The following is an 18028-nucleotide window of genomic DNA, read 5'->3' on the forward strand; positions in this document are numbered from 1 at the left end:
TACAACTAAAAGGTTCAGGGACGTCTCTTTAATGAGATAAAAGGTTAAGGGACTTCTCTTCAGGAACTAAAAGGTTCAGGGACTTCTCTTTGGGAACTTAAAGGTTCAGGGGCGTCTCTTTAAAGAACTAAAAGGTTCAGGGACTTCTCTTCAGGAACTAAAAGGTTCAGGGACTTCTATTCATAGAACTAAAAGGTTCAGGGACTTCTCTGCTCAGAACTAAAAGGTTCAGGGTCTTCTCTGCTCAGAACTAAAAGGTTCAGGGACTTCTCTTCCAAGAACTAAAAGGTTCAGGGACTTCTCTTCATACAACTAAAAGGTTCAGGGACTTCTCTTCATACAACTAAAAGGTTAAGGGACTTCTCTTCCAAGAACTAAAAGGTTCAGGGACTTCTCTTCATACAACTAAAAGGTTAAGGGACTTCTCTTCCAAGAACTAAAAGGTTCAGGGACTTCTCTTCATACAACTAAAAGGTTCAGGGACTTCTCTTCAGGAACTAAAAGGTTCAGGGACGTCTCTTCAAGAACTAAAAGGTTCAGGGACTTCTCTTCAGGAACTAAAAGGTTCAGGGACTTCTCTTCATGGAACTAAAAGGTTCAGGGACTTCTCTTCATGGAACTAAAAGGTTCAGGGACTTCTCTGCTCAGAACTAAAAGGTTCAGGGACTTCTCTTCGGGAACTTGAAGGTTCAGCGGCATCTCTTTAAAGAACTAAAAGGTTCAGGGACTTCTTTTCAGGAACTAAATGGTTCAGGGACTTCTATTTATGAACTAAAAGGATCAGGGACTTCTCTGCTCAGAAATAAAAGGTTCAGGGACTTCTCTTCCAAGAACTAAAATGTTCAGGGACTTCTCTTCAGGAACTAAAAGGTTCAGGGACTTCTCTTCATGCAACTAAAAGGTTCAGGGACTTCTCTTCATACAACTAAAGGGTTCAGGGACGTCTCTTTAAAGAGATAAAAGGTTAAGGGACTTCTCTTCAGGAACTAAAAGGTTCAGGGACTTCTCTTCGGGAACTTAAAGGTTCAGGGCCGTCTCTTTAAAGAACTAAAAGGTCCAGGGACTTCTCTTCAGGAACTAAAAGGTTCAGTGACTTCTATTTATAGAACTAAAAGGTTCAGGGACTTCTCTGCTCAGAACTAAAAGGTTCAGCGGCATCTCTTTAAAGAACTAAAAGGTTCAGGTACTTCTTTTCAGGAACTAAATGGTTCAGGGACTTCTATTTATGAACTAAAAGGGTTCAGGGACTTCTCTTCCAAGAACTAAAATGTTCAGGGACTTCTCTTCAGGAACTAAAAGGTTCAGGGACTTCTCTTCATGAAACTAAAAGGTTCAGGGACTTCTCTTCATACAACTAAAAGGTTCAGGGACGTCTCTTTAAAGAGATAAAAGGTTAAGGGACTTCTCTTCAGGAACTAAAAGGTTCAGGGACTTCTCTTCGGGAACTTAAAGGTTCAGGGCCGTCTCTTTAAAGAACTAAAAGGTTCAGGGACTTCTCTTCAGGAACTAAAAGGTTCAGGGACTTCTATTCATAGAACTAAAAGGTTCAGGGACTTCTCTGCTCAGAACTAAAAGGTTCAGGGACTTCTCTGCTCAGAACTAAAAGGTTCAGGGACTTCTCTTCCAAGAACTAAAAGGTTCAGGGACTTCTCTTCCAAGAACTAAAAGGTTCAGGGACTTCTCTTCATGCAACTAAAAGGTTCAGGGACTCCTCTTCAGACAACTAAAAGGTTCAGGGACGTCTCTTTAAAGAGCTAAAAGGTTCAGGGACGTCTCTTCAGGAACTAAAAGGTTCAGGGACTTCTCTTCGGGAACTTAAAGGTTCAGCGGCATCTCTTTAAAGAACTAAAAGGTTCAGGGACTTCTTTTCAGGAACTAAATGGTTCAGGGACTTCTATTTATGAACTAAAAGGATCAGGGACTTCTCTGCTCAGAAATAAAAGGTTCAGGGACTTCTCTTCCAAGAACTAAAATGTTCAGGGACTTCTCTTCATGCAACTAAAAGGTTCAGGGACTTCTCTTCATACAACTAAAAGGTTCAGGGACGTCTCTTTAAAGAGATAAAAGGTTAAGGGACTTCTCTTCAGGAACTAAAAGGTTCAGGGACTTCTCTTCGGGAACTTAAAGGTTCAGGGCCGTCTCTATAAAGAACTAAAAGGTTCAGGGACTTCTCTTCAGGAACTAAAAGGTTCAGGGACTTCTATTCATAGAACTAAAAGGTTCAGGGACTTCTCTGCTCAGAACTAAAAGGTTCAGGGACTTCTCTTCCAAGAACTAAAAGGTTCAGGGACTTCTCTTCCAAGAACTAAAAGGTTCAGGGACTTCTCTTCAGGAACTAAAAGGTTCAGGGACTTCTCTGCTCAGAACTAAAAGGTTCAGGGACTTCTCTTCCAAGAACTAAAAGGTTCAGGGACTTCTCTTCATACAACTAAAAGGTTCAGGGACTTCTCTTCATACAACTACAAGGTTAAGGGACTTCTCTTCCAAGAACTAAAAGGTTCAGGGACTTCTCTTCATACAACTAAAAGGTTAAGGGACTTCTCTTCCAAGAACTAAAAGGTTCAGGGACTTCTCTTCATACAACTAAAAGGTTCAGGGACTTCTCTTCAGGAACTAAAAGGTTCAGGGACTTCTCTTCAAGAACTAAAAGGTTCAGGGACTTCTCTTCAGGAACTAAAAGGTTCAGGGACTTCTCTTCATGGAACTAAAAGGTTCAGGGACTTCTCTGCTCAGAACTAAAAGGTTCAGGGACGTCTCTTCGGGAACTTGAAGGTTCAGTGGCATCTCTTTAAAGAACTAAAAGGTTCAGGGACTTCTTTTCAGGAACTAAATGGTTCAGGGACTTCTATTTATGAACTAAAAGGATCAGGGACTTCTCTGCTCAGAAATAAAAGGTTCAGGGACTTCTCTTCCAAGAACTAAAATGTTCAGGGACTTCTCTTCAGGAACTAAAAGGTTCAGGGACTTCTCTTCATGCAACTAAAAGGTTCAGGGACTTCTCTTCATACAACTAAAAGGTTCAGGGACGTCTCTTTAAAGAGATAAAAGGTTAAGGGACTTCTCTTCAGGAACTAAAAGGTTCAGGGACTTCTCTTCGGGAACTTAAAGGTTCAGGGACGTCTCTTTAAAGAACTAAAAGGTTCAGGGACTTCTCTTCAGGAACTAAAAGGTTCAGGGACTTCTATTCATAGAACTAAAAGGTTCAGGGACTTCTCTGCTCAGAACTAAAAGGTTCAGGGACTTCTCTGCTCAGAACTAAAAGGTTCAGGGACTTCTTCAGGAACTAAAAGGTTCAGGGACTTGGCTTCATAGAACTAAAAGGTTCAGGGACATGTCTTCATAGAATTAAAAGTTTCAGGGACTTCACTTCATAGAACTAAAAGTGTCAGGGACTTCTCTTCAGGAACTAAAAGGTTCAGGGACTTCTCTTCAGGCACTAAAAGGTTCAGTGACTTCTCTTCAGGAACTAAAAGGTTCAGGGACTTCTCTTTAAAGATCTGAAAGGTTCAGGGACTTCTCTTCAGGAACTAACAGGTTCAGGGACTTCTCTTTAAAGATTTGAAAGGTTCAGGGACTTCCCTTCAGGAACCAAAAGGTTCAGGGACTTCTCTTCAGGAACTGAAAGCTTCAGGGACTTCTCTTAGTAGAACTAAAAGGTTCTGGGACTTCTCTTCAGGAACTAAAAGGTTCAGGGACTTCTCTTCATAGAACTAAAAGGTTCAGGGACTTCTCTGCTCAGTACTAAAAGGTTCAGGGACTTCTCTGCTCAGAACTAAAAGGTTCAGGGACTTCTCTTCCAAGAACTAAAAGGTTCAGCGACTTCTCTTCAGGAACTAAAAGGTTCAGGGACGTCTCTTCAAGAACTAAAAGGTTCAGGGACTTCTCTTCATGCAACTAAAAGGTTCAGGGACTTCTCTTCATAGAACTAAAAGGTTCAGGGACTTCTCTGCTCAGAACTAAAAGGTTCAGGGACTTCTCTGCTCAGAACTAAAAGGTTCAGGGACTTCTCTTCCAAGAACTAAAAGGTTCAGGGACTTCTCTTCAGGAACTAAAAGGTTCAGGGACTTCTCTTCATGCAACTAAAAGGTTCAGGGACTCCTCTTCAGACAACTAAAAGGTTCAGGGACGTCTCTTTAAAGAGCTAAAAGGTTCAGGGACGTCTCTTCAGGAACTAAAAGGTTCAGGGACTTCTCTTCGGGAACTTGAAGGTTCAGCGGCATCTCTTTAAAGAACTAAAAGGTTCAGGGACTTCTCTTCAGGAACTAAATGGTTCAGGGACTTCTATTTATGAACTAAAAGGATCAGGGACTTCTCTGCTCAGAAATAAAAGGTTCAGGGACTTCTCTTCCACGAACTAAAATGTTCAGGGACTTCTCTTCTGGAACTAAAAGGTTCAGGGACTTCTCTTCATGCAACTAAAAGGTTCAGGGACTTCTCTTCATACAACTAAAAGGTTCAGGGACGTCTCTTTAATGAGATAAAAGGTTAAGGGACTTCTCTTCAGGAACTAAAAGGTTCAGGGACTTCTCTTTGGGAACTTAAAGGTTCAGGGGCGTCTCTTTAAAGAACTAAAAGGTTCAGGGACTTCTCTTCAGGAACTAAAAGGTTCAGGGACTTCTATTCATAGAACTAAAAGGTTCAGGGACTTCTCTGCTCAGAACTAAAAGGTTCAGGGTCTTCTCTGCTCAGAACTAAAAGGTTCAGGGACTTCTCTTCCAAGAACTAAAAGGTTCAGGGACTTCTCTTCATACAACTAAAAGGTTCAGGGACTTCTCTTCATACAACTAAAAGGTTAAGGGACTTCTCTTCCAAGAACTAAAAGGTTCAGGGACTTCTCTTCATACAACTAAAAGGTTAAGGGACTTCTCTTCCAAGAACTAAAAGGTTCAGGGACTTCTCTTCATACAACTAAAAGGTTCAGGGACTTCTCTTCAGGAACTAAAAGGTTCAGGGACGTCTCTTCAAGAACTAAAAGGTTCAGGGACTTCTCTTCAGGAACTAAAAGGTTCAGGGACTTCTCTTCATGGAACTAAAAGGTTCAGGGACTTCTCTTCATGGAACTAAAAGGTTCAGGGACTTCTCTGCTCAGAACTAAAAGGTTCAGGGACTTCTCTTCGGGAACTTGAAGGTTCAGCGGCATCTCTTTAAAGAACTAAAAGGTTCAGGGACTTCTTTTCAGGAACTAAATGGTTCAGGGACTTCTATTTATGAACTAAAAGGATCAGGGACTTCTCTGCTCAGAAATAAAAGGTTCAGGGACTTCTCTTCCAAGAACTAAAATGTTCAGGGACTTCTCTTCAGGAACTAAAAGGTTCAGGGACTTCTCTTCATGCAACTAAAAGGTTCAGGGACTTCTCTTCATACAACTAAAAGGTTCAGGGACGTCTCTTTAAAGAGATAAAAGGTTAAGGGACTTCTCTTCAGGAACTAAAAGGTTCAGGGACTTCTCTTCGGGAACTTAAAGGTTCAGGGCCGTCTCTTTAAAGAACTAAAAGGTCCAGGGACTTCTCTTCAGGAACTAAAAGGTTCAGTGACTTCTATTTATAGAACTAAAAGGTTCAGGGACTTCTCTGCTCAGAACTAAAAGGTTCAGGGACTTCTCTGCTCAGAACTAAAAGGTTCAGGGACGTCTCTTTAAAGAGCTAAAAGGTTCAGGGACGTCTCTTCAGGAACTAAAAGGTTCAGGGACTTCTCTTCGGGAACTTAAAGGTTCAGCGGCATCTCTTTAAAGAACTAAAAGGTTCAGGGACTTCTTTTCAGGAACTAAATGGTTCAGGGACTTCTATTTATGAACTAAAAGGATCAGGGACTTCTCTGCTCAGAAATAAAAGGTTCAGGGACTTCTCTTCCAAGAACTAAAATGTTCAGGGACTTCTCTTCATGCAACTAAAAGGTTCAGGGACTTCTCTTCATACAACTAAAAGGTTCAGGGACGTCTCTTTAAAGAGATAAAAGGTTAAGGGACTTCTCTTCAGGAACTAAAAGGTTCAGGGACTTCTCTTCGGAAACTTAAAGGTTCAGGGCCGTCTCTTCAAAGAACTAAAAGGTTCAGGGACTTCTCTTCAGGAACTAAAAGGTTCAGGGACTTCTATTCATAGAACTAAAAGGTTCAGGGACTTCTCTGCTCAGAACTAAAAGGTTCAGGGACTTCTCTGCTCAGAACTAAAAGGTTCAGGGACTTCTCTTCCAAGAACTAAAAGGTTCAGGGACTTCTCTTCCAAGAACTAAAAGGTTCAGGGACTTCTCTTCAGGAACTAAAAGGTTCAGGGACTTCTCTGCTCAGAACTAAAAGGTTCAGGGACTTCTCTTCCAAGAACTAAAAGGTTCAGGGACTTCTCTTCATACAACTAAAAGGTTCAGGGACTTCTCTTCATACAACTACAAGGTTAAGGGACTTCTCTTCCAAGAACTAAAAGGTTCAGGGACTTCTCTTCATACAACTAAAAGGTTAAGGGACTTCTCTTCCAAGAACTAAAAGGTTCAGGGACTTCTCTTCATACAACTAAAAGGTTCAGGGACTTCTCTTCAGGAACTAAAAGGTTCAGGGACGTCTCTTCAAGAACTAAAAGGTTCAGGGACTTCTCTTCAGGAACTAAAAGGTTCAGGGACTTCTCTTCATGGAACTAAAAGGTTCAGGGACTTCTCTGCTCAGAACTAAAAGGTTCAGGGACGTCTCTTCGGGAACTTGAAGGTTCAGTGGCATCTCTTTAAAGAACTAAAAGGTTCAGGGACTTCTTTTCAGGAACTAAATGGTTCAGGGACTTCTATTTATGAACTAAAAGGATCAGGGACTTCTCTGCTCAGAAATAAAAGGTTCAGGGACTTCTCTTCCAAGAACTAAAATGTTCAGGGACTTCTCTTCAGGAACTAAAAGGTTCAGGGACTTCTCTTCATGCAACTAAAAGGTTCAGGGACTTCTCTTCATACAACTAAAAGGTTCAGGGACGTCTCTTTAAAGAGATAAAAGGTTAAGGGACTTCTCTTCAGGAACTAAAAGGTTCAGGGACTTCTCTTCGGGAACTTAAAGGTTCAGGGCCGTCTCTTTAAAGAACTAAAAGGTTCAGGGACTTCTCTTCAGGAACTAAAAGGTTCAGGGACTTCTATTCATAGAACTAAAAGGTTCAGGGACTTCTCTGCTCAGAACTAAAAGGTTCAGGGACTTCTCTGCTCAGAACTAAAAGGTTCAGGGACGTCTCTTCAGGAACTAAAAGGTTCAGGGACTTCTCTTCGGGAACTTGAAGGTTCAGCGGCATCTCTTTAAAGAACTAAAAGGTTCAGGGACTTCTTTTCAGGAACTAAATGGTTCAGGGACTTCTATTTATGAACTAAAAGGATCAGGGACTTCTCTGCTCAGAAATAAAAGGTTCAGGGACTTCTCTTCCAAGAACTAAAATGTTCAGGGACTTCTCTTCAGGAACTAAAAGGTTCAGGGACTTCTCTTCATGAAACTAAAAGGTTCAGGGACTTCTCTTCATACAACTAAAAGGTTCAGGGACGTCTCTTTATAGAACTAAAAGGTTAAGGGACTTCTCTTCTAAGAACTAAAAGGTTCAGGGACGTCTCTTCAGGAACTTAAAGGTTCAGGAACTTCTCTTTGGGAACTTAAAGGTTCAGGGGCGTCTCTTTAAAGAACTAAAAGGTTCAGGGACTTCTCTGCTCAGAACTAAAAGGTTCAGGGACTTCTTCAGGAACTAAAAGGTTCAGGGACTTCTCTTCATAGAACTAAAAGGTTCAGGGACATGTCTTCATAGAATTAAAAGTTTCAGGGACTTCACTTCATAGAACTAAAAGTTTCAGGGACTTCTCTTCAGGAACTAAAAGGTTCAGGGACTTCTCTTCAGGCACTAAAAGGTTCAGTGACTTCTCTTCAGGAACTAAAAGGTTCAGGGACTTCTCTTTAAAGATCTGAAAGGTTCAGGGACTTCTCTTCAGGAACTAACAGGTTCAGGGACTTCTCTTTAAAGATTTGAAAGGTTCAGGGACTTCCCTTCAGGAACCAAAAGGTTCAGGGACTTCTCTTCAGGAACTGAAAGCTTCAGGGACTTCTCTTAGTAGAACTAAAAGGTTCGGGGACTTCTCTTCAGGAACTAAAAGGTTCAGGGACTTCTCTTCATAGAACTAAAAGGTTCAGGGACTTCTCTGCTCAGTACTAAAAGGTTCAGGGACTTCTCTGCTCAGAACTAAAAGGTTCAGGGACTTCTCTTCCAAGAACTAAAAGGTTCAGCGACTTCTCTTCAGGAACTAAAAGGTTCAGGGACGTCTCTTCAAGAACTAAAAGGTTCAGGGACTTCTCTTCATGCAACTAAAAGGTTCAGGGACTTCTCTTCATAGAACTAAAAGGTTCAGGGACTTCTCTGCTCAGAACTAAAAGGTTCAGGGACTTCTCTGCTCAGAACTAAAAGGTTCAGGGACTTCTCTTCCAAGAACTAAAAGGTTCAGGGACTTCTCTTCAGGAACTAAAAGGTTCAGGGACTTCTCTTCATGCAACTAAAAGGTTCAGGGACTCCTCTTCAGACAACTAAAAGGTTCAGGGACGTCTCTTTAAAGAGCTAAAAGGTTCAGGGACGTCTCTTCAGGAACTAAAAGGTTCAGGGACTTCTCTTCGGGAACTTGAAGGTTCAGCGGCATCTCTTTAAAGAACTAAAAGGTTCAGGGACTTCTTTTCAGGAACTAAATGGTTCAGGGACTTCTATTTATGAACTAAAAGGATCAGGGACTTCTCTGCTCAGAAATAAAAGGTTCAGGGACTTCTCTTCCACGAACTAAAATGTTCAGGGACTTCTCTTCGGGAACTTAAAGGTTCAGGGCCGTCTCTTTAAAGAACTAAAAGGTTCAGGGACTTCTCTTCAGGAACTAAAAGGTTCAGGGACTTCTATTCATAGAACTAAAAGGTTCAGGGACTTCTCTGCTCAGAACTAAAAGGTTCAGGGACTTCTCTGCTCAGAACTAAAAGGTTCAGGGACTTCTCTTCCAAGAACTAAAAGGTTCAGGGACTTCTCTTCCAAGAACTAAAAGGTTCAGGGACTTCTCTTCATGCAACTAAAAGGTTCAGGGACTCCTCTTCAGACAACTAAAAGGTTCAGGGACGTCTCTTTAAAGAGCTAAAAGGTTCAGGGACGTCTCTTCAGGAACTAAATGGTTCAGGGACTTCTATTTATGAACTAAAAGGATCAGGGACTTCTCTGCTCAGAAATAAAAGGTTCAGGGACTTCTCTTCCAAGAACTAAAATGTTCAGGGACTTCTCTTCATGCAACTAAAAGGTTCAGGGACTTCTCTTCATACAACTAAAAGGTTCAGGGACGTCTCTTTAAAGAGATAACAGGTTAAGGGACTTCTCTTCAGGAACTAAAAGGTTCAGGGACTTCTCTTCGGGAACTTAAAGGTTCAGGGCCGTCTCTTTAAAGAACTAAAAGGTTCAGGGACTTCTCTTCAGGAACTAAAAGGTTCAGGGACTTCTATTCATAGAACTAAAAGGTTCAGGGACTTCTCTGCTCAGAACTAAAAGGTTCAGGGACTTCTCTGCTCAGAACTAAAAGGTTCAGGGACTTCTCTTCCAAGAACTAAAAGGTTCAGGGACTTCTCTTCCAAGAACTAAAAGGTTCAGGGACTTCTCTTCAGGAACTAAAAGGTTCAGGGACTTCTCTGCTCAGAACTAAAAGGTTCAGGGACTTCTCTTCCAAGAACTAAAAGGTTCAGGGACTTCTCTTCATACAACTAAAAGGTTCAGGGACTTCTCTTCATACAACTACAAGGTTAAGGGACTTCTCTTCCAAGAACTAAAAGGTTCAGGGACTTCTCTTCATACAACTAAAAGGTTAAGGGACTTCTCTTCCAAGAACTAAAAGGTTCAGGGACTTCTCTTCATACAACTAAAAGGTTCAGGGACTTCTCTTCAGGAACTAAAAGGTTCAGGGACGTCTCTTCAAGAACTAAAAGGTTCAGGGACTTCTCTTCAGGAACTAAAAGGTTCAGGGACTTCTCTTCATGGAACTAAAAGGTTCAGGGACTTCTCTGCTCAGAACTAAAAGGTTCAGGGACGTCTCTTCGGGAACTTGAAGGTTCAGTGGCATCTCTTTAAAGAACTAAAAGGTTCAGGGACTTCTTTTCAGGAACTAAATGGTTCAGGGACTTCTATTTATGAACTAAAAGGATCAGGGACTTCTCTGCTCAGAAATAAAAGGTTCAGGGACTTCTCTTCCAAGAACTAAAATGTTCAGGGACTTCTCTTCAGGAACTAAAAGGTTCAGGGACTTCTCTTCATGCAACTAAAAGGTTCAGGGACTTCTCTTCATACAACTAAAAGGTTCAGGGACGTCTCTTTAAAGAGATAAAAGGTTAAGGGACTTCTCTTCAGGAACTAAAAGGTTCAGGGACTTCTCTTCGGGAACTTAAAGGTTCAGGGCCGTCTCTTTAAAGAACTAAAAGGTTCAGGGACTTCTCTTCAGGAACTAAAAGGTTCAGTGACTTCTATTCATAGAACTTAAAGGTTCAGGGACTTCTCTGCTCAGAACTAAAAGGTTCAGGGACTTCTCTGCTCAGAACTAAAAGGTTCAGGGACGTCTCTTCAGGAACTAAAAGGTTCAGGGACTTCTCTTCGGGAACTTGAAGGTTCAGCGGCATCTCTTTAAAGAACTAAAAGGTTCAGGGACTTCTTTTCAGGAACTAAATGGTTCAGGGACTTCTATTTATGAACTAAAAGGATCAGGGACTTCTCTGCTCAGAAATAAAAGGTTCAGGGACTTCTCTTCCAAGAACTAAAATGTTCAGGGACTTCTCTTCAGGAACTAAAAGGTTCAGGGACTTCTCTTCATGAAACTAAAAGTTTCAGGGACTTCTCTTCATACAACTAAAAGGTTCAGGGACGTCTCTTTATAGAACTAAAAGGTTAAGGGACTTCTCTTCTAAGAACTAAAAGGTTCAGGGACGTCTCTTCAGGAACTTAAAGGTTCAGGAACTTCTCTTTGGGAACTTAAAGGTTCAGGGGCGTCTCTTTAAAGAACTAAAAGGTTCAGGGACTTCTCTGCTCAGAACTAAAAGGTTCAGGGACTTCTTCAGGAACTAAAAGGTTCAGGGACTTCTCTTCAGACAACTAAAAGGTTCAGGGACGTCTCTTTAAAGAGCTAAAAGGTTCAGGGACGTCTCTTCAGGAACTAAAAGGTTCAGGGACTTCTCTTCGGGAACTTGAAGGTTCAGCGGCATCTCTTTAAAGAACTAAAAGGTTCAGGGACTTCTTTTCAGGAACTAAATGGTTCAGGGACTTCTATTTATGAACTAAAAGGATCAGGGACTTCTCTGCTCAGAAATAAAAGGTTCAGGGACTTCTCTTCCACGAACTAAAATGTTCAGGGACTTCTCTTCGGGAACTTAAAGGTTCAGGGCCGTCTCTTTAAAGAACTAAAAGGTTCAGGGACTTCTCTTCAGGAACTAAAAGGTTCAGGGACTTCTATTCATAGAACTAAAAGGTTCAGGGACTTCTCTGCTCAGAACTAAAAGGTTCAGGGACTTCTCTGCTCAGAACTAAAAGGTTCAGGGACTTCTCTTCCAAGAACTAAAAGGTTCAGGGACTTCTCTTCCAAGAACTAAAAGGTTCAGGGACTTCTCTTCATGCAACTAAAAGGTTCAGGGACTCCTCTTCAGACAACTAAAAGGTTCAGGGACGTCTCTTTAAAGAGCTAAAAGGTTCAGGGACGTCTCTTCAGGAACTAAAAGGTTCAGGGACTTCTCTTCGGGAACTTAAAGGTTCAGCGGCATCTCTTTAAAGAACTAAAAGGTTCAGGGACTTCTTTTCAGGAACTAAATGGTTCAGGGACTTCTATTTATGAACTAAAAGGATCAGGGACTTCTCTGCTCAGAAATAAAAGGTTCAGGGACTTCTCTTCCAAGAACTAAAATGTTCAGGGACTTCTCTTCATGCAACTAAAAGGTTCAGGGACTTCTCTTCATACAACTAAAAGGTTCAGGGACGTCTCTTTAAAGAGATAAAAGGTTAAGGGACTTCTCTTCAGGAACTAAAAGGTTCAGGGACTTCTCTTCGGGAACTTAAAGGTTCAGGGCCGTCTCTTTAAAGAACTAAAAGGTTCAGGGACTTCTCTTCAGGAACTAAAAGGTTCAGGGACTTCTATTCATAGAACTAAAAGGTTCAGGGACTTCTCTGCTCAGAACTAAAAGGTTCAGGGACTTCTCTGCTCAGAACTAAAAGGTTCAGGGACTTCTCTTCCAAGAACTAAAAGGTTCAGGGACTTCTCTTCCAAGAACTAAAAGGTTCAGGGACTTCTCTTCAGGAACTAAAAGGTTCAGGGACTTCTCTGCTCAGAACTAAAAGGTTCAGGGACTTCTCTTCCAAGAACTAAAAGGTTCAGGGACTTCTCTTCATACAACTAAAAGGTTCAGGGACTTCTCTTCATACAACTACAAGGTTAAGGGACTTCTCTTCCAAGAACTAAAAGGTTCAGGGACTTCTCTTCATACAACTAAAAGGTTAAGGGACTTCTCTTCCAAGAACTAAAAGGTTCAGGGACTTCTCTTCATACAACTAAAAGGTTCAGGGACTTCTCTTCAGGAACTAAAAGGTTCAGGGACGTCTCTTCAAGAACTAAAAGGTTCAGGGACTTCTCTTCAGGAACTAAAAGGTTCAGGGACTTCTCTTCATGGAACTAAAAGGTTCAGGGACTTCTCTGCTCAGAACTAAAAGGTTCAGGGACGTCTCTTCGGGAACTTGAAGGTTCAGTGGCATCTCTTTAAAGAACTAAAAGGTTCAGGGACTTCTTTTCAGGAACTAAATGGTTCAGGGACTTCTATTTATGAACTAAAAGGATCAGGGACTTCTCTGCTCAGAAATAAAAGGTTCAGGGACTTCTCTTCCAAGAACTAAAATGTTCAGGGACTTCTCTTCAGGAACTAAAAGGTTCAGGGACTTCTCTTCATGCAACTAAAAGGTTCAGGGACTTCTCTTCATACAACTAAAAGGTTCAGGGACGTCTCTTTAAAGAGATAAAAGGTTAAGGGACTTCTCTTCAGGAACTAAAAGGTTCAGGGACTTCTCTTCGGGAACTTAAAGGTTCAGGGCCGTCTCTTTAAAGAACTAAAAGGTTCAGGGACTTCTCTTCAGGAACTAAAAGGTTCAGTGACTTCTATTCATAGAACTTAAAGGTTCAGGGACTTCTCTGCTCAGAACTAAAAGGTTCAGGGACTTCTCTGCTCAGAACTAAAAGGTTCAGGGACGTCTCTTCAGGAACTAAAAGGTTCAGGGACTTCTCTTCGGGAACTTGAAGGTTCAGCGGCATCTCTTTAAAGAACTAAAAGGTTCAGGGACTTCTTTTCAGGAACTAAATGGTTCAGGGACTTCTATTTATGAACTAAAAGGATCAGGGACTTCTCTGCTCAGAAATAAAAGGTTCAGGGACTTCTCTTCCAAGAACTAAAATGTTCAGGGACTTCTCTTCAGGAACTAAAAGGTTCAGGGACTTCTCTTCATGAAACTAAAAGTTTCAGGGACTTCTCTTCATACAACTAAAAGGTTCAGGGACGTCTCTTTATAGAACTAAAAGGTTAAGGGACTTCTCTTCTAAGAACTAAAAGGTTCAGGGACGTCTCTTCAGGAACTTAAAGGTTCAGGAACTTCTCTTTGGGAACTTAAAGGTTCAGGGGCGTCTCTTTAAAGAACTAAAAGGTTCAGGGACTTCTCTGCTCAGAACTAAAAGGTTCAGGGACTTCTTCAGGAACTAAAAGGTTCAGGGACTTCTCTTCATAGAACTAAAAGGTTCAGGGACATGTCTTCATAGAATTAAAAGTTTCAGGGACTTCACTTCATAGAACTAAAAGTTTCAGGGACTTCTCTTCAGGAACTAAAAGGTTCAGGGACTTCTCTTCAGGCACTAAAAGGTTCAGTGACTTCTCTTCAGGAACTAAAAGGTTCAGGGACTTCTCTTTAAAGATCTGAAAGGTTCAGGGACTTCTCTTCAGGAACTAACAGGTTCAGGGACTTCTCTTTAAAGATTTGAAAGGTTCAGGGACTTCCCTTCAGGAACCAAAAGGTTCAGGGACTTCTCTTCAGGAACTGAAAGCTTCAGGGACTTCTTTTAGTAGAACTAAAAGGTTCGGGGACTTCTCTTCAGGAACTAAAAGGTTCAGGGACTTCTCTTCATAGAACTAAAAGGTTCAGGGACTTCTCTGCTCAGTACTAAAAGGTTCAGGGACTTCTCTGCTCAGAACTAAAAGGTTCAGGGACTTCTCTTCCAAGAACTAAAAGGTTCAGCGACTTCTCTTCAGGAACTAAAAGGTTCAGGGACGTCTCTTCAAGAACTAAAAGGTTCAGGGACTTCTCTTCATGCAACTAAAAGGTTCAGGGACTTCTCTTCATAGAACTAAAAGGTTCAGGGACTTCTCTGCTCAGAACTAAAAGGTTCAGGGACTTCTCTGCTCAGAACTAAAAGGTTCAGGGACTTCTCTTCCAAGAACTAAAAGGTTCAGGGACTTCTCTTCAGGAACTAAAAGGTTCAGGGACTTCTCTTCATGCAACTAAAAGGTTCAGGGACTCCTCTTCAGACAACTAAAAGGTTCAGGGACGTCTCTTTAAAGAGCTAAAAGGTTCAGGGACGTCTCTTCAGGAACTAAAAGGTTCAGGGACTTCTCTTCGGGAACTTGAAGGTTCAGCGGCATCTCTTTAAAGAACTAAAAGGTTCAGGGACTTCTTTTCAGGAACTAAATGGTTCAGGGACTTCTATTTATGAACTAAAAGGATCAGGGACTTCTCTGCTCAGAAATAAAAGGTTCAGGGACTTCTCTTCCACGAACTAAAATGTTCAGGGACTTCTCTTCTGGAACTAAAAGGTTCAGGGACTTCTCTTCATGCAACTAAAAGGTTCAGGGACTTCTCTTCATACAACTAAAAGGTTCAGGGACGTCTCTTTAAAGAGATAAAAGGTTAAGGGACTTCTCTTCAGGAACTAAAAGGTTCAGGGACTTCTCTTTGGGAACTTAAAGGTTCAGGGGCGTCTCTTTAAAGAACTAAAAGGTTCAGGGACTTCTCTTCAGGAACTAAAAGGTTCAGGGACTTCTATTCATAGAACTAAAAGGTTCAGGGACTTCTCTGCTCAGAACTAAAAGGTTCAGGGTCTTCTCTGCTCAGAACTAAAAGGTTCAGGGACTTCTCTTCCAAGAACTAAAAGGTTCAGGGACTTCTCTTCATACAACTAAAAGGTTCAGGGACTTCTCTTCATACAACTAAAAGGTTAAGGGACTTCTCTTCCAAGAACTAAAAGGTTCAGGGACTTCTCTTCATACAACTAAAAGGTTAAGGGACTTCTCTTCCAAGAACTAAAAGGTTCAGGGACTTCTCTTCATACAACTAAAAGGTTCAGGGACTTCTCTTCAGGAACTAAAAGGTTCAGGGACTTCTCTTCGGGAACTTAAAGGTTCAGCGGCATCTCTTTAAAGAACTAAAAGGTTCAGGGACTTCTTTTCAGGAACTAAATGTTTCAGGGACTTCTATTTATGAACTAAAAGGATCAGGGACTTCTCTGCTCAGAAATAAAAGGTTCAGGGACTTCTCTTCCAAGAACTAAAATGTTCAGGGACTTCTCTTCATGCAACTAAAAGGTTCAGGGACGTCTCTTCAAGAACTAAAAGGTTCAGGGACTTCTCTTCAGGAACTAAAAGGTTCAGGGACTTCTCTTCATAGAACTAAAAGGTTCAGGGACTTCTCTGCTCAGAACTAAAAGGTTCAGGGACTTCTCTGCTCAGAACTAAAAGGTTCAGGGACTTCTCTTCCAAGAACTAAAAGGTTCAGGGACTTCTCTTCAGGAACTAAAAGATTCAGGGACTTCTCTTCGGGAACTTAAAGGTTCAGGGCCGTCTCTTTAAAGAACTAAAAGGTTCAGGGACTTCTCTTCAGGAACTAAAAGGTTCAGGGACTTCTCTTCATACAACTAAAAGGTTCAGGGACTTCTCTTAGTAGAACTATAAGGTTCAGGGGCGTCTCTTAATAGAACTTAAAGGTTCAGGAACTTCTCTTCCAAGAACTAAAAGGTTCAGGGACTTCTCTTCAGGAACTAAAAGGTTCAGGGACTTCTCTTCATACAACTAAAAGGTTCAGGGACGTCTCTTTAAAGAGATAAAAGGTTCAGGGACGTCTCTTCAGGAACTGAAAGCTTCAGGGACTTCTCTTAGTAGAACTAAAAGGTTCAGGGGCGTCTCTTTAAAGAACTTAAAGGTTCAGGGACTTCTCTTCAGGAACTAAAAGGCTCAGGGACTTCTCTTCATAGAACTAAAAGTTTCAGGGACTTCTCTTAGTAGAACTATAAGGTTCAGGGGCGTCTCTTAATAGAACTTAAAGGTTCAGGAACTTCTCTTCCAAGAACTAAAAGGTTCAGGGACTTCTCTTCAGGAACTAAAAGGTTCAGGGACTTCTCTTCATACAACTAAAAGGTTCAGGGACTTCTCTGCTCAGAACTAAAAGGTTCCGGGACTTTTCTTCCAAGAACTAAAAGGTTCAGGGACTTCTCTTCAGGAACTAAAAGGTTCAGGGACTTCTCTTCATGCAACTAAAAGGTTCAGGGACTCCTCTTCAGACAACTAAAAGGTTCAGGGACGTCTCTTTAAAGAGCTAAAAGGTTCAGGGACGTCTCTTCAGGAACTAAAAGGTTCAGGGACTTCTCTTCGGGAACTTGAAGGTTCAGCGGCATCTCTTTAAAGAACTAAAAGGTTCTCGGACTTCTTTTCAGGAACTAAATGGTTCAGGGACTTCTATTTATGAACTAAAAGGATCAGGGACTTCTCTGCTCAGAAATAAAAGGTTCAGGGACTTCTCTTCCAAGAACTAAAATGTTCAGGGACTTCTCTTCAGGAACCAAAAGGTTCAGGGACTTCTCTTCATGAACTAAAAGGTTCAGGGACCTCTCTTCCAAGAACTAAAAGGTTCAGGGACTTCTCTGCTCAGAACTAAAAGGTTCAGGGACTTCTCTGCTCAGAACTAAAAGGTTCAGGGACTTCTCTTCCAAGAACTAAAAGGTTCAGGGACTTCTCTTCAGGAACTAAAAGGTTCAGGGACTTCTCTTCGGGAACTTAAAGGTTCAGGGCCGTCTCTTTAAAGAACTAAAAGGTTCAGGGACTTCTCTTCAGGAACTAAAAGGTTCAGGGACTTCTCTTCATACAACTAAAAGGTTCAGGGACTTCTCTTAGTAGAACTATAAGGTTCAGGGGCGTCTCTTAATAGAACTTAAAGGTTCAGGAACTTCTCTTCCAAGAACTAAAAGGTTCAGGGACTTCTCTTCAGGAACTAAAAGGTTCAGGGACTTCTCTTCATACAACTAAAAGGTTCAGGGACTTCTCTGCTCAGAACTAAAAGGTTCCGGGACTTTTCTTCCAAGAACTAAAAGGTTCAGGGACTTCTCTTCCAAGAACTAAAAGGTTCAGGGACTTCTCTTCAGGAACTAAAAGGTTCAGGGACTTCTCTGCTCAGAAATAAAAGGTTCAGGGACTTCTCTTCCAAGAACTAAAATGTTCAGGGACTTCTCTTCAGGAACTAAAAGGTTCAGGGACTTCTCTTCATGCAACTAAAAGGTTCAGGGACTTCTCTTCATACAACTAAAAGGTTCAGGGACGTCTCTTTAAAAAGATAAAAGGTTAAGGGACTTCTCTTCAGGAACTAAAAGCTTCAGGGACTTCTCTTCAGGAACTAAAAGGTTCAGGGACGTCTCTTCAAGAACTAAAAGGTTCAGGGACTTCTCTTCAGGAACTAAAAGGTTCAGGGACTTCTCTTCATAGAACTAAAAGGTTCAGGGACTTCTCTGCTCAGTACTAAAAGGTTCAGGGACTTCACTGCTCAGAACTAAAAGGTTCAGGGACTTCTCTTCCAAGAACTAAAAGGTTCAGGGACTTCTCTTCAGGAACTAAAAGGTTCAGGGACGTCTCTTCAAGAACTAAAAGGTTCAGGGACTTCTCTTCAGGAACTAAAAGGTTCAGGGACTTCTCTTCATAGAACTAAAAGGTTCAGGGACTTCTCTGCTCAGAACTAAAAGGTTCAGGGAC

Source organism: Symphodus melops, assembly GCF_947650265.1.
Source record: "Symphodus melops genome assembly, chromosome: 21".
In the NCBI taxonomy this organism is placed as follows: Eukaryota; Metazoa; Chordata; class Actinopteri; order Labriformes; family Labridae; genus Symphodus; species Symphodus melops.